The sequence below is a fragment of the Moschus berezovskii genome, chromosome 26 (assembly GCF_049115385.1).
Source record: "Moschus berezovskii isolate FMDL1 chromosome 26, NW_MosBer_1.0, whole genome shotgun sequence".
In the NCBI taxonomy this organism is placed as follows: domain Eukaryota; kingdom Metazoa; phylum Chordata; class Mammalia; order Artiodactyla; family Moschidae; genus Moschus; species Moschus berezovskii.
In genome coordinates this window covers 11457106-11472946 of record NC_142485.1, presented here as the reverse complement: position 1 = coordinate 11472946, position 15841 = coordinate 11457106, and the positions used below count along the sequence as shown (strand labels likewise).

Sequence of the window (15841 nt, the reverse complement as noted above, 5' to 3'; positions counted from 1 at the left end):
GATCCCCCTGAATGAAGGCTAAAGGTATGACCAGGACCAGAATGGGAAACTGAAGCCTATTTCTGAGCATATACACCTTTCACCAGGGCTCCCCTGGCCCGCGTGCATGGGCGCCCCCCTCCTGTTCCTAGGAGGGGCTCACAGCCCTGCGAGAGGAGCGGGGAGCTGGGGTCAAAAGGTCTAACTCCTGTGTGTGTTTCAATATTTATTTTTATTTATTTATTTGGCTGCACCGCGTCTTGGCTGTGGCACACAGGATCTCAGTCTTCATTGTAGCCTATGGGATCTTTAGTTGCAGCATGCGGGAATAAGTTCCCTGACCAGGAATCGAACCCAGGCCCCCTGCATTAGAAGCACAGGGTCTTAGCCACTGGACCACCAGGGAAGTCCCCCTCTTGTAGTTTTGTACCCAATGCCTTTTGACAGTGGATGAGACATTTCATCCCTGGACCTTGGATTCTGCACCGTGTACAATAAATACGGAGACCGTAATAAATACTTCACCTGGTCCCAAGGTTCCCGTGAGCCTTTTCCTACACGTGACAGAGAAACTCATGTCAGGGAGCAAAGTCACCAAAGTGCCCACCGTCCTCTGAGTCGAGTATGGAAGATTTGACAAACTGCTGGGAGCTTTTCAATGAGCCCCTGTCCCACTGTGAGGTGGGATCCCGGGTTTACGCCAGCCCTGTAATCTTAGCCCAATTCCACAGTTGGGAGCAGTTTTTTGTAGATAATTCAGTCTCTGCCTGAGTGTATGAGCAGGACTCACTGTCTTCCCCGGGGGTGGAGGGGAGCAGGCTCGAGTCCACACAGGGTTTCCTGGATCCTCATCGTGTCTGCTACAGGGTGGCTGGTCTGGGCCACTCCCTGGACTGTTGACCACTGAAGTTCCGCTTGTCCCATTCTTTGGCTTCAGGCCAGTGTTTGTTGCTGGGTTGGGTAGCTGGTGGTTCGTTTTCTGTCTTGACTGAACTGGAGCCCTGCCTCCTTTTCCCCCTGGTTTGGCCTGGGGTCTCCGTTGGTGCCTTGAGCCCCTGGGCCGACCCTGGAGTGTGGGCCCCTGGGTCTCCCTTGGTGCTGAAACCCTGGCTCTAACCATGAGGTCGGGCCCAGGCCGTTCATTCTGCAAACCCTAGCCCACAGCGCGATCTTGCCCCCACCCCCATGGTCATTCCTCTCTGGTGAGTTCTGTAGCCAGGTTCCACCCAGCATCTGTGCCTCCCCCCTCCAGGGTCACCCAAGAGATTCCAAGCTCTTTCCACACCACACAGGAACTGAGGGTCGCTCGGGAAAGCTAAATGCTAGCCCTTCCACTGTCTGACCACAGAGTACTGCTGAGTTTACTCTGATGTGGCCTCTCCCACATGGGTGTGGGGAGCCTGTGTTTCATGTAGTCTGAAACGAGGGAGAGGCTTTGTGTTGATGAGATGGTTGGATGGCCTCACCAACTCCACGGACATGTGTTTGGGCAGACTCCAAGAAACAGTGAAGGCCAAGGAAGCGTGCTGCAGTCCCTGGCATCGCAAAGAGTTGGGCACAACTTAGCAACTGAACAACAACAAATATCTAACATACTTCCCGCTCAGGGCAGCCCGGAGACAGAAAATCAAGCTGAATGTCTCTCCAGCCTCTGTCTTCTTTCTTCTCATGGTCCCTTGCGACCAGAAATGGGCAGGCTTCCTGCCTCCACAATTCAAACTTGCTAGTCTAGTTGTCTTTGCAGTCCCACGGATTGGAGCCCGCCAGGCTCTTCGGTCCATGGAACTTTCCAGGCAAGAATATTGGAGTGGTTTGCCATTTCCTCCTCCAGGGGACCTTCCAAACCCAGGGATGGAACCTGGGTCTTTTGGGTCTCCTGCTTTGGCAAGCAGGTTCTTTAACGCTAGTGCCACCTGGGAAGCCCTAGTTGTCACTGCAAAACCAGCTCTCACCTGCATGGAAGGAGTTCCAGGATCTGAGTCCTACCTACAAACTTGGCTCTTTAACAAGTTATGCTAAATGGGAGCTAAATAAATTTAGAAAATCGTATTTCTCTCTCAACAAAACCTAGTTTTTACCTCTATTATGCCTACAAAATACCCATTTGGGGTCGGGATAACCAGCATAGTACCTTTTTTTTTTTTTTGCATTCATGCAAAAAAAAGTCTGAAGGTAGGCTTATGTCTCTGAGAAAATGGGAAAGTGAAGGAACTGATGAACCCATGAAACACAAAAGTGAAAATTGTGTTAGTAGTATTCCAGACATGTCATCCCTCTTCCAACCAGCTAACCTCTGGCACTCTCCAACTCAGAAGGATTCAACTCTTAAGATGGAGCTTGAGAGCACAGTTTGGAAAGTATGACATAGTTTCCAAATGTGTCCATATATACTAACTCGATTCTTTCTGCTATTAGATTTCCAAAGTACTGGTCTCTCTGAAATCTGCCTGAGGTGACTTGAACTTGGATGAATGGCCATTAAACATGCTGATGCTGAGCAAGACTGCACAGCGTCCAGCGACTTCTCTGCTGGTAAAAACTGTCTCATGATTTATTCTAAAACATTGGCCTTGAGCTACTTTCCATTCTCGAATGTATCACTTTGGAGATTATAAATCAGAGTCTACTTGCTGTGGTCTTTCACTTGGACAACTCACTTGACCCTCCCCGCGCCCCCCGCCTTGAACCTCTTTAGGGAAGAGCCCACTGGGAAAGGAATCAGGAAAGGTGGGTTCCTCAGCTGCTCAAGTTGGGCAAACAAGTCTACTGCAGAACACGAATTGACCGGCTTGTAATTTCCTGACCTTCCCATGAATTTGATGCTGGCATCTAGTGTTGGAGAATTAACCCATGTCGAGCAAGGCCACTGGGTTGCTCGTCAGAGCCACTAAATCAACTCGTGCTCATTTGCCGTCTGGTCTGGTGCCAGGTCCCTCCACCAAGCGAGATCAGTCCACCAGATGAGCCCCGTCTCTGAATCCAGTACTATGTTATGCCCAGTGAGGATCATGAAAAAAAAGTAGGGCAGAGACCTTGACCCGAGAAACTCACGGTCTAGTGGAGGAGGTAAACAGTGAGACGACGAGAAAGCAAAATTAAACACTGAACTTCGTGGCACCTTCTGTGGGAACAATAGGAATCCAAGCAGGAGGAAGAGCCGGAGGAGACGCCATAGACAGGTGGGAGGTCTAGACTGGGCTATACACACGAGAGAAGAGCGATAGCAAGACGAGGAGAATAACGGTGAAGTCACAGATGGGAAGATGGACGCGTGGATGTGGGCTGGGGACTGTGAGGAGCCCCACCTGGCAAGAGGAGAAGGAAGAGACACAGGCTTGACAGGAAGATGGCTGTCTAGGACTTCCCTGGGGGTCCAGTGGTTAAGACTCCACACTTCCAATGCAGCGGTTGTGAGTTCAATCCCCGGTCAGGAAACTAGGATCCCATGCGGGGAAGTCAAAAGGTAAAAATAAATAGATAATAAAAACAAAAAATAAAATGGCCAGAAAATGGAGGATCTAGACCATGAAGATGTAAACCAGAGGGCTTGTGATAGACAGTGGGGTGCCATGTGTAGGAACACAACATGGGGTGAGATGGGATGAAGATCCTATGCTTTTAGGAGGCTTGGGGACAAGGTAGACTGTATGGTGGGAAGTGTCTGAAACTGGAGGGGCCACTGTCTAGTTACTTGACTGCACAGTGTATGTGAAGAGAAGGAGGGAAGAGGGAGAAGCAAGTTCTAGATACACACGCTACCACGAAATAGGAATTCCTGACAATTGACTGGATAAGTGACACAAGGGAGAAGGAACTTCATGGTTTTTAGTATTGGAAATGGGAACAATAGTGGTGCCATTGTGAAGAAAGCCCTGAGGGACTTCCCTGGTGGTCCAGTGGTTAAGACTCTGCACTTCCACTGCAGGGGTCACAGGTTCAATCCCTGACTGGGAAACCACCATCCCACGCACCACATAGTACAGCCTGAAAAGAAAGAAAGAAACAGCCCCATCTCATAGCAGAGTGTTTGGTTTATTTCTATTGTTTATCAGTTATTTCTGTCGGCTCTAGATTGGCCTCATAGATGAAATAATCCGCACGGACCCAAACAATGCCAAACATCTTGGCACAGTGGACGGCTCTGTCTCCAGCAACTGGACCTATGGGTCTTCAAAAAACAACATGAGAAGTTATACACCTGCCTATCTCAGCAGAAAGATGCGGGTGGGAGGCTCTAGAGCACACAATTTTCAAATCCCTGCTGCTTACTAGCTGTGCAGTTTGGGCAAATTGCAGAAACCTCTCTGTGCTCCTTCGTTTATCACAATGGGGATAATAATGACCACATCATAAACGTTCATGGACGTCCATGTCAAGCACTTGATAGTACAATGACTCAGCTTAGTCATGACTCAACAAGTGCTAGCTGTACTTCATTCCCATCAAATAAAACAATAAGCACTTAAACAATTTATAAAATTCAAAGCTTTTAAGAGAGGGTAAAATTTTTTGCAGACAGAGTGGGATAGATTGGAAAAAAGTATTGGACTTGGAGTCTGTCTTAATATTATGTCCAGCACCCATCAATTCTGTTACCCAAGGTAAGCCTGTTAACTGTCAAGAAGCCTCAGTTTATTTGCTTAATGTCAATAATAACGCACGTCCTGCCTTGCTATATGATTCTGAAAATAAAAGAGATGATTCATGTGAAGTTATCTGGCAGAACCTAAGCGCTTTGCAAAGGAAACATATCAATTAGTTGCTGTTATCGTTAGTATGTTAAAGAAACCATCCTTCATTTATCTGTGATAGTCAGGATGAAGACTCAGTTCACTGGAAAGGCTTTCACCGTGTCTCAAAACAGCATTCCAGCAAAGTCTTATTTACACAGGTTCCATGATTTAATTGCCTCTGAGGATGTGAAGCAGCCCCTTGAAGAGAAGTGAAGTCTTGGGTTACTTTACGTTGTCCTGGGCTTTAGAAGTGGGTGGTGGTGACTCTGAATAGCATCACTGTTGAGCTGTAAACATTTATGATTTATTCTGGTTAGAGCAACCCTCAGGGTGGGGTGGGATTTGGTGGGGTGGCAGTAGCCTGGTCTGGTCAATGATTAATCTGGGAATTTCCAGCTGTCCTCAGCCCTTTTAGGAAAAGCCCCAGCTGTCTTCAGAGCTAATGAATGTCCATCCTGAATGAATCTCCTGGAAGCTGCCCACCCCCGGTTCTCCAGGGCCCAGCAATGCTGAGTGGTTAGTATGGATGGTTCATAGGAAAACAAAGCTTTGAAAGGCAGGACAGAAACAAATCCTGACTTGACCTCAAGCTGCTCCCGAAGCCCAGGGTTCATGTTTCCCAGGCTGCACATCAATCTCAGCTCCCCAGGCTGGCGAGGTGGGAACAGAGTTCACAGCGCCCTTCAATCAGGGCTGGTGCTGGAGGCAGCAAGGACGAGCTGCTCATTATGTGAGCGAGTTAGGAGTCTGTTTCTTTAGTCTTTTTGTGTCCCTTTACAGAACTTAGTTTGACAGTGGCCTTGGACCGTCATGAAGCAAAGATTCTGAGTTGACATCATCTTCCCCTGCCTTTTCAGAAAGATACCCCTTGCATGCTCACTTCCTCTCCTTCCGTTGTTTATCTCTGCAGCTTCAATCTTCTGGCGGCAATATTCATTTACTTAGAGGCTCAGTTTAGGTGATGAAACTTTAATTGCTGCTGGTGAAGAGGGCGCGTGCCTCCCAGCTTTTGCTCTCAATATTCACTTGGCTTGGCCACTGTGCTACACCTTAGCCGTAGGACCAACCTGAAGTCAGGGGAAAGCTTTCCACCCTTGACATGCAACTTATAGCTCCGCAAGCCAACACACAGCCTTGGCCTTCTTCCTTGTGGCCTGTGGCATCATTAGTGGATAGATCTGGCTTCAGCTGGGCTCAGGCCTTGGGAATCCAAGCACGTGGATCTTCCTGCCACTTCTGGTTCCCAAGAATCCTCATATCAGCAACCTTTGGGAATAAAGTCCTTTTAAGAGGAACTCAAAAGCCTTTTGATGAAAGTGAAAAAGGAGAGTGAAAAGGTTGGCTTGAAGCTCAACATTCAGAAAACAAAGATCATGGCATCTGGTCCCATCACTTCATGGGAAATAGATGGAAAAACAGTAGAAACAGTGTCAGACTTTATTTTTTTGGGCTCCAAAATCACTGCAGATGCTGATTGCAGCCAGGAAATTAAAAGACGCTTACTCCTTGGAAGGAAAGTTATGACCAACCTTGATAGTATATTAAAAAACAGAGACATTACTTTGCCAACAAAGGTCCATCTGGTCAAGGCTATGGTTTTTCCCGTGGTCATGTATGGATGTGAGAGTTGGACTGTGAAGAAAGCTGATCGCCGAAGAATTGATGCTTTTCAACTGTGGTGTTGGAGAAGACTCTTGAGAGTCCCTTGTACCGCAAGGAGATCCAACCAGTCCATTCTAAGGGAGATCAGTCCTGGGTGTTCATTGGAAGGACTGATGCTAAAGCTGAAACTGCAATACTTTGGCCACCTCATACGACAAGTTGACTCACTGGAAAAGACTCTGATGCTGGGAAAGGTTGGGGGCAGGAGGAGAAGGGGACGACCGAGAGTGAGATGGCTGTATGGCATCACCGACTCTGTGGACATGAGTTTGAGTGAACTCTGGGATTTGGTGATGGACAGGGAGGCCTGGCGTGCTGTGATTCATGGGGTCGCGGAGAGTTGGACACGACTGAGCGACTGAACTGAACTGAACTGAGGGCACCTGAAAACTAAAAAGTAGACGGCACTGGTGGTAACATACCCACCTGCCAACGCAGGGGATGGTAAAGAGACACAGGTTCGATCCCTGGATCGGGAAGATCCCCTGGAGAAGGGCATGGCAACTCACTCCAGTGTTTGTGCCTGGAGAATCCCAAGGATGGAGGAGCCAGGCAGGCTACAGTCCACAGGGTCATAAAGAGTCAGACACGAAGTGACTTAGCACGCACGCACACATGGTACATTTGTGTGGGACTCTTTCATTTCACAGAATATCAAGGTGAGATTTGGAAATTATAATTAAAGTACATGTTTCATGCTGTTAGCATGGATCAAAAGATAAGGAACCACTAAATAGGTTCCTGCCACTGTTTTTCAACTGACACTCTGCTCTCTCCAAATCCTTTAATTAATGTTTCAAGAGGGGATCAGAAATCTGCCTTCTAGGGATTTCCCTGGTGGTCCAGTGGTTAAGAAACTGCCTTGCAATGCAGGGGATGCGAGTTCGATCCCTGGTCCAGGAAGATGCCACATGCCTCGGGGCAACTAAGCCCATGCACTGAAACTACTGAGTAAACCACACTGAAGATCCCACGTGCCACAATTAGGACCCGACACAGCCAAATAAATGAATATTTTCTAAAAAAGAAATCTGCCTTCTGCTCTAAAAGCATAAGCATTTCTTTGTAAGTATATTACATTCAAAATAAAAATATATTTGCATTTGAAATTTATCTCTGGTTAAGTGGACTCATCACATTAACATCCGGTGTGATTACTGTCGTTCCCGCATGCCTGGCAATGAAGCTGTAGTCTTTGCTCTTCCGGCATCATGGATTTAGACAGACGGAGCAGAGTGATCTGAGGGATTTATAAGAAGATCCCATTTCTCTTGCATCACGAGGTTTTCAGTAAAGGAAATTGCACCTTTTTGACTCTGAAAATAGCTGCCTTGTAAAAATTAAAAACGCTGAGAGGCTCTAGCATTAAAGCTCTGCTAAGTAGCAAAGGAGCAAAAACCGATTTGGTCCCAATGAACCCTTTCATCTCAAAGTAGCCAGACATCTAGCCCTGCATTCCTGATGAATTCGGAGAAGTCAATTTCTGCAAAGACAATTTTATACAGCAATTCCAGTCCAGGGAATCATGAGAGGATGAACCATCATCCTTTCTTCTTGAATAAGAAGGCAGTTTGGCTCCATGATGAATGTACTTAAATGCAGCCTTCTGCTTCTGGGCTGAAGACCACCTCATTCCAAGCCAGCCAGACAGAAGACGGATGGTAACAGTGACTCTCAGATGCTACAAACCATGTCGTCGGCAACGACCAGAGTACAGCTTCTCCTCATTCTCTTCCAGGTGCCTCTCCATCCAGGAGACTGGAATGTTCCTGGATTTTGAGAGGGTCGCTGGATACTTTCAGGTTTAGAAATGAACAGAGCAGCACGGCCTCTCACTGGGTTGCTAATCATTCACAGGGAATATTTCCTAGAGCCTCAGATGTGGGCTGTGTGAGTATGTCTTAACTCCCATGTGGATGGTCAGCCCTTGGAGGTCTATGCAAAGAAAACCAATACAGTCCAGTCAATAAACTCTCATTATGGTCGAATGTCTCGTGCATCTAAAGTGACTGAGGGGGACTTCCCTGATGGTCTGGGGGTTAAGAATCTGCCTTGCAGGGCAGGAGACACAGGTTTGATCCCTCCCACAGGCCGCAGAGCAACTAAGCCTGGCACGGCAACTAGAGGGTCTGTGTGCTGTATTGAAAATCCCACGTGTGCAAGTAAGACCCAATGCAGCCAAATAAATACAAATATTTTAAAAAAATAAAGCTACCTACGAATCTTCTTTCACTTTCTGAAGACATACTGCTGACTGACACAGCTTCCGAACCAGGGAGATGAGAGAAGCAGTCTACTGGAATGTCTTCTGTGTTTGGAGTCTGGTTGACCTTGGTCTGGAGTCTGGGGTCTGGATGAGCAGCTCCAGAGCCTGAGAGTCCTCTGAAGCTCTGCCTTCCTCCTGGCCTCCCAGAGTAGACTGCAGTCACCTTGAACTTGGCCATCTGAATTGCTGCTCCTCCCTGCAGATGTTCCTCTAGCCTTTTACTACAGACTGCCTTGTCCAACTCCCAGTGACAGGTTGACAGGTGACTGTCAGACCACTTTCTGTGTTACAAATGTTTATGAAAGTGGACGTGTTAGTCCCTTAGACATGTTCGACTCTTTTGCAGCCCCATTTACTGTAACCTGCCAGTCTCCCCTGTCCATGGGATTCTCCAGGCAAGAATGCTACAAACCATGTTGTCGGCAACGACCAGAGGGTTGCCATCCCCTTTTCCAGGGAATTTTTTCCCAAACCAGGGTCTCCTGCATTGCAGGCAGATTCTTTACCATATGAGCTACCAGGAAAGGGCCACTAATGTTTATGGGAGAATTGTATTAGTTAGAATAGGTTAGGTTGCTCTGTGATAACAAATGAACCCCCAGATCCCACTGTTGAACACAAAAAAGATTTATTTCTTGCATGTGCCTCATGTCCATTGCCAAGTCAAGGATGTTGGGTATGTGTGCGGGGAAAATTCCATTCCACAGTCACTCAAGGATCCAGGCTGATGGAGGCTGTACCCTCTGTACCCTCTGTACTCCTTTGGTCTCCAGGGAAGAGAGAGGCTGGATGTCTCACCTGCTCTTCAATGCTGGGGAGTGATGGGGGTCACCCCAGCTCACCCCGCATTGGTCTAAACTGGTCATGTGACCCCCACCAGCCCCAGAAGGCTGGGCGGTCCCATCTCCTACATGCCTGGAAGGTAAGGAGACCCAGATGGTGTGTGCATGGAATGTCTAGCAAGGCCTGTGCTTTTGTTTCAAGCACGACTTATTTATTTACTTACTGTAAGGAAAAAACAGCAGGCACCGCAGGGCAGACCGCATCCAGAACAATGACAAGTTTCTCGAAGCCCAGTAAGTTTGTCTCTGTCACCTCAAGCAGGGACATGCAGGGTCCACAAGGGTTTCTTTTTTCCTCCCACCGAGGAGGTCAGAAATCAAAAATGTTTTGAGGCGCACTGTCTCAGAGAGCCAAGCTACACAGCAGTGACTCGGAAACCCTGAGTGGGACCTGCCCTGAAACAGCCCCCTGCTAATTAACCCCGTGGTCATTTGCGGTCCCGTCCACCCACAGGCATGCAGATTCAGCCCGTGTCTGCGCTCAGAATTCATCTGTAGCCAGGCAGGCTGCGCCAGTTCTGAGATGCCAGAGGTTAACTTACTGGAACAGCCACCACATCAAAAAGCCTGTCACATGACAGCGCCAGGGAGCTCAAACCCCACATCAGAACGCCTTGGCTAGTGTGGAAGTCCTGAAATGCAATGTGTATTCTTCATTGGGAATTAAGACCATGTGGGTTCATCCTAAGTATAGCCTACCCTGGACGTGTTTTTAATTAGGCATTGAGGCACTTGAGCGTCAGTGGCCAGAACTGACCTGGCTACAAGTTGGAGGCCACAGGGACCCCGTCTAATGTCTGAGAACTTAAATAACTTGCACGCAGTAGGTGCTCAAAGAGGCGTTTCTTCGTAATGATGTTACGTTTGTGACTTACGATGGTAGGGATAAAACTTGGTTGAGTTTTCTCTGCCGGTTTTTTTAGAGGATGAAGACAACAGGGCCAGTTAACTTCTTGGCAGTGAGTAGAAAAGGCTGATCATTTTCAGGCTGTGAGATCCATCAGCAAACTTTACTTACCAACAATAATAACTTGTAAAGATTTATGGTATGCTTCTCCGTCCAAAGGTACTGTATGAAGAACTTTACACAGATTATTTTATTCGATCCTCATAATTACCTATGAGGTATGATTACTGTCCTTTTTATACAAATGAGGAAACTTTAAACGAGGGCTTTAAAAGTTCAAGGAACTTGACTAGAATCACAAATTCAAGTAGTGGAGGTGGGTTCTAACTTAAGCCTGTATGTTTGCAAAGCACATGTGTGCTTCAAAATAACTTCCTTTACACAGTACAGCTCATAGAAAAACATTTAAATACAAAAATGAAGAGGGAATGAAATACATATCATTTGTAATCCACCATGCAGAGATATTAACTGTCATAATTTGGTGCATGTGTATCTTGGATTTTTCCTACTCTGATGTTACTCACAAGTGACTTGAAATTCCTTAGGTTAGTCTTGCTCTTGGCTTGGATCTGCCTTCAGTTCATGTCAATGTTGCCCCAAATTTTCCCTCAAAGAAAGCAATCCAACACCCAAAAGGATTTCTTTCGGTAATATAGACATTTTAACAACGTTCATTCTTCCAATCCATAAACACAGAATGTCTTTCCGTTTACTTGTGTCTTCCTCAATTTCTTTCAACAGTATTATGTCGTTTTCACTGCACAAGCCTTTCACCTTCTTGGTTAAGTTTATTCCTAGGTGCTTCGATCTTTTTGTTGCAACTGTAAATGGAATTGTTTCCTTAATTCCTTAATTTCCTTAATTCCTGCTAGCTCATTGTTAGCATATAGAAATACAACAGATCTTTTTGTATATTGATTCCTTAACCTGAAACTTTTCTACATTTATTATTTCTAATAGGATTTTTGATGGAGTCTTTGGGATTCTTGACATATAAAATCATATCATCTGCAAATAGTGACATTTTTACTTCTTCCTCTCCATTTGAATGACTTTATTCCTTTCTTCTTGTCTAATTGCTCAGTTAAGGACTTCTGATACTATGTGGAATAAGAGTGGCAGGAGTGGGTATCTTTACTCTTGATCTTAGAGGCATAGCTCTTGATTTTTCACCATTGAATGTGATATTAGCTGTGGGTTTATCACATATGACCTTTATCATCTTGAAGTACATTTATTCTATATCTACTTTATTGAGAGTTTTTATGATAAATGAGTGTTGAATCTTGTGAAATACTTTTTCTGTATATATTGAGACGATCTTATGGTTTTTAGCCTTACTTTTGTTCATGTGGTATATATCATGTTGATTGATTTGTAGACGTTGAACCATCCTTATATCCCTGGAACAAATCCTACTTAACCATGATGTATGATCCTTTTAATGTATCGTATTCAGTTTGCTAATTTCTATTGCTATGTTCATCAGAGATGTTGGCCTGTGACTTTGGGCATTAGGGTGAGGTTGGCCTCCTAATATGAGTTAAGAAGCATTCCCTTCTCTTTTTTTTAAAGAAAAGTTTAGATGGATAGATATTAGATCTTCTTGGAGTAAAAGAAGAAAGTAAAAGGAGAATTTTGGTAAATTCACCTGTAGAGCCATCTGATCCTGGACTTTGTTTTTCCAGGAGCCTTTCAATTACCGTTTTAGTCTCTATACTAAAATGGGCAAAAAAGCTGAATAGGCATTCTTCCAAAGAAGAAATACAGATGGCCAACAGATACATGAAAAAATGTTCAACAAAACTAGCCATCAGGCAAATGAAAATCAAAATCACATGAGCTATCACTTTACACCTGCTAGACTGGTTATTATCAAAAAGGCAACAAAAAAAAAAAAGAAAGAGAGAGAAAACAGGAGTTGACAAGGATATGGAAAAAAGGAACCCTCATACACTGTTGGTGAGAATGTAAATTGGTACACTCACTATGGAATACAGAATGGTGATTCTCAAAAAATTAAGACTAGAACAACCATATGAGCCAACTGTTCTGCTTCTGGGTATTTATCCAAAGAATAGTAAAACACTAATTTGAAAAGATATGTGTACTTTATGTTTATTGCAGCATTATTTACGATAGCTCAGATATGGAAACACCCTAAGAGCCCATTAGTGAATGAATGGATAAAGAAGGTGTGAGGCACACACACACACACCCCCCTCCACACCCACACATCACACACACACACACACACACACACCTCCACACCCACACATCACACACACACCCATCACCCCCATATACCCCCACACACCACACACATACACACACACACACACACACAGGACTATTACTCAGTCATTAAAAAGATGAAACCTTCCATTTGTAACGATATTGAGCGTATTACGCTAAGTGAAATGAATCAGACAAAGACAAATACTGTATCATCTCATTCATATACGGAGTAGAAAAAAATCTAGTTAACAAACCAAAAGTGAACAAGCCAAACTAAATAAAAACAACACATAAATACAAGAGGACAGAATAGAAGGGAAGGAGTGGGAGAGAGGGTGAAATGGATGAAAGAGATCAACTGTATGGTGACAGAAACTAAATTTATGGTCGTGAGCACACTATGGTGTATACAGGAGTCAGAATATCATGTTGTATACACGAAGCTTATATAATACTGTAAATCAAAGCTACTTCAATAAAAAGAAATTTCAGAAAAGAGTTGTCAAATAACACAGATTTTACTGAAGGTTTTGGGGCAAGAGATTCACTGCAGCCAACCTTCAAAACTACCCTCCACCCACACCTTTAAACAAGTCACCCTCTCTGCTTCTGCTGCCGTCCAACATCTCTTCCTTTTCTCATGAAAAAAAAAAAAAGATCACCTTTTTATTACCTCACTTTTTCTAACCTGCACCCTCACACATCAGCCCGCTCAGGAAAACCACAGCTTCTTCTCGGGATCCGCTCTTCTTAGTGCCGGAATTTAGGACCATAAATGACGAAAAATGTTACTCTTGACTCTCTCACACACATTTTCTTACAAAATGGGTTTATTCTGTTTAGTAAGCCACTTTATCTTCCTCAAGAGTGTATTATGTTATATGGGAGAAATCTTAAAGTTCTGTTGGCGATTGTTTTACTTGATTAACGAGAAAAGAAAAGCAGGTGTTAGCCTGTGCACTGGGGAATTTCTGGTAGAACACTGTTACAATTATAGCCTTTCAAGTCATAAAGTCATCCTGACTATATTAGGTTCATACTCAGTATTTAAAAAAAAACTTTTTTGGCCACACTGGGTGGCATGTGAGATCTTAGTTCCCCAACCAAGGCTTGAACCTGCCTCCCTGCTCTAAAAGCACTGAGTCTTAACCACTGGACCGCCACCAAAGTTCCCTGGTTTAAAGTATACTGTTGTAAAAGAAAATTTTTTTACAGGTCACCAACACCTGACCAGATGAATGTTTTATTTCTACTGTTAAGTCAACCTTTTTTTTTTTAGCTAAGCAAGATGAAGCAGTAGTACCAATATGAGTTAGTTCTATTTTCCCCTGTATTATCGTGCATATGGTTTTCAGTCTATGCCTCTGTAGTAAATAAGCCATTAAGAGAAAAGTCTGATGAAACAGTTTTGGGGAGGTGTACAAGAAGGAGCAGACCAGCTTCCGATGGCCAGGAATTTCTTATGTAAGAGAGCTGAGCCCCAGTCTTGGGGTGGAGCTGCTGGTACATATTCTATTTATGTAAATTAGTGGTTTTCAGACTTTAGTGATTCCATGCCATGTAATGGATTAAAGATGGCCACAAATGTTTTACCAGACTACTCACTGAGAGATAAAGTCTATGTCTCCTCCCCTTGAATCTTGGGTGGACTCTTGGACTCCTTTGACCAATAAAATATGATGGCAGTGACAGGACGGTATATTCTTGCTCCAGGACTCAGAAGACTGACTTTTACTTCCTGTCTCTTGGAACATTCCCTCTTAGAATCCAGCCTCCATTTCATGAGGAGGCCCAAGAACCCCAGCCGGGAAGTCATACGGCAGAGAATGGGGACCTGCTCCTCCCCCTACAGACAACAGCTCTGTTGAGCTCACAACTTGCCAACCAAGTGGGCAAGCCATCTTGGAAGTGGATCTTCTAGATTGAGTTGAGGTGCTGTCTGGGCTGGGGGGCGGGGGTACGGGGGGGGGATGAACTGCTCAGGTGAGCAATTTATTCACAAATTTCTGATCCAGAAGCTTGTGAACAAAATTAAAACCACTAAGTTGCATTGTATCTCCTGCAGTAACATAACCAGAGCATACTTCCATCATCAAAAACATTTTAGCCATCTTGGTATACTTACTTGTTATGCCCTATCCAGTTACTGATATATTATAAAACATATCAGAAATAGAAAATAAAAAGGGCTTAGCTATAAATACAAATTCTAAAATGTTCTTCTTGCCATTCAGTGTTGTTTTTTTTTTTTGAGCCTATATACATTTTGGTAACCTTTGGTCTGGAATAGATGATGTCCAAGACCCAGCTCACTGACAATAAATCATCTCTCAATACTAGTCAAATGTCTGAAGAATGTAGAGTGTTTAGATAGCATGTGGTCCAAGAGGGGATAATTAACCAGGCATCTCTGGAAAGCTGAATTTGACTCAAGCAAGAATACTCAAACTGTGAGACTAGAAGGGCAATTTTTGCCACGTCTATATTTCCCCCTTTTTAATGACCACAACCAATAAATAGCTCTTTGTTTCTGACTTTTAAAACATAGGGTTAAGAATAAACAACTTATTTGAACCTTGCATGGCTTAGGGGGAATTTAGATGTGCTAGGAGAAGGAAATGGCAACCCACTCCAGTGTTCTTGCCTGGAGAATCCCAGGGATCGGGGAGCCTGGTGGGCTGCCGTCTATGGGGTCACACAGAGTCGGACACAACTGAAGTGACTTAGCAGCAGCAGCAGCAGCAGTCCAAAACTATCCCTTCTTCAGGGGATCTTCCCAACCCAGGGATCTACTTCAATATATGAATATTATTCCAGGTCAGTAAATAGATGTCTACATTGTTATATTAATAAATACATGATATTCCAATAAGCAGACATATTATTTTTGATCCATAATTTGTCATTGGATATTCAGGCTGTTTTCCAATTTGGGGTGCTTGTAACAATCATTCTTATAGCTAAATATTTGCATGTATTCTTTCTTACTTATTTCCTTCGTGCATTCCAATTATTGGTTATGAACAAGCACTGGTTATTGTTATTTGGATGTGAATAAACACTGTCAAATTTCTCTCCAGAAAGTTCGTACCAATTTATAATTTTTCCGTCACCAGTGTCCATTTCCCAGCACCCTCAACAATACTTGGTGTTATAATTAAAAAATTAATTTTGTCAACTTAATATAAAGATTATGCTGTACATATGTATA

General features: G+C 44.3%; 2 non-coding genes across 2 annotated transcripts; one reads left to right on the top strand and one right to left on the bottom strand.

Moving 5' to 3' along the window:
- Positions 1–312: 312 nt before the first annotated feature.
- On the bottom strand, positions 313–385 carry TRNAG-UCC (transfer RNA glycine (anticodon UCC)). The gene has a single exon. It is a non-coding gene; the product is annotated as a tRNA-Arg (tRNA).
- Positions 386–3861: 3476 nt separating this feature from the next.
- TRNAG-UCC (transfer RNA glycine (anticodon UCC)) lies at positions 3862–3934 on the top strand. The gene has a single exon. It is a non-coding gene; the product is annotated as a tRNA-Gly (tRNA).
- The last annotated feature ends 11907 nt before the right edge of the window (positions 3935–15841 follow it).